Source organism: Morone saxatilis, unplaced genomic scaffold (assembly GCF_004916995.1).
Source record: "Morone saxatilis isolate NCDOM2014 unplaced genomic scaffold, NCSU_SB_2.0 Contig22, whole genome shotgun sequence".
In the NCBI taxonomy this organism is placed as follows: Eukaryota; Metazoa; Chordata; class Actinopteri; family Moronidae; genus Morone; species Morone saxatilis.
The window spans coordinates 12,475,113-12,475,740 of NW_023339785.1; the positions used below are offsets into that span (position 1 = coordinate 12,475,113).

Genomic DNA, 628 nt, shown 5'->3' on the forward strand with positions numbered 1-628 from the left:
TGTTGGTCTAATGGTGCTCATAAAAACCTGGAATGGAACAGAAAACACCATTACTGGTATGAATCTTGAGCCAAAACAATGGCAGAGGCAACAATAATTTGTTCATAAAAACGTATGACAGTATGTAAAAAGGACATTTTTATCAAAATAACAACATTTTGTCAAACTATTATTGAAAGTACGGCCATACTACTGCTACTGGACAAAAGAAAAAGAGTTGGGCTGAAATTTTTAATTAATTTTGAGAGCAAATAAAGATGACCATGCATAAAAATAGTCAGAGAATTGAAAAGAATATAAAATGATGACAATCCTACAGGTTGTGTTGAATGTGAAAGCAATTCTATGTGCAAGTCCTTGTTGGTCATTGCCTTGACACATCTGCTTGACCCTGCTCTTTCACTGGAGGATTTGAGTGATGCTGCTTCAAGTTGTTGTGCAGAGCTGTTGCAATGACCACCCTGCAGCAACAGCATTTGAAAACTCTAAATTAAGAGTGCATACAGCCTGAACATTGATGGAAAACCAGGTCTACACTGTTCCTGTACTCATTGAGGGGAATATATCATCCATATACAGCCAATCACTGAAGTGTCTCTATATTTATATTTATACTATATAGTTGGCT

At 36.1% G+C, this 628-nt stretch overlaps 1 protein-coding gene across 1 annotated transcript in view; it reads right to left on the reverse strand.

Annotated features, from left to right (window-relative positions):
* LOC118333279 (fermitin family homolog 3-like) overlaps window positions 1-628 on the reverse strand; it is a 14,315-nt gene that overhangs the window by 7,122 nt on the left and 6,565 nt on the right. The gene's annotated exons all lie outside the window — the stretch shown is intronic.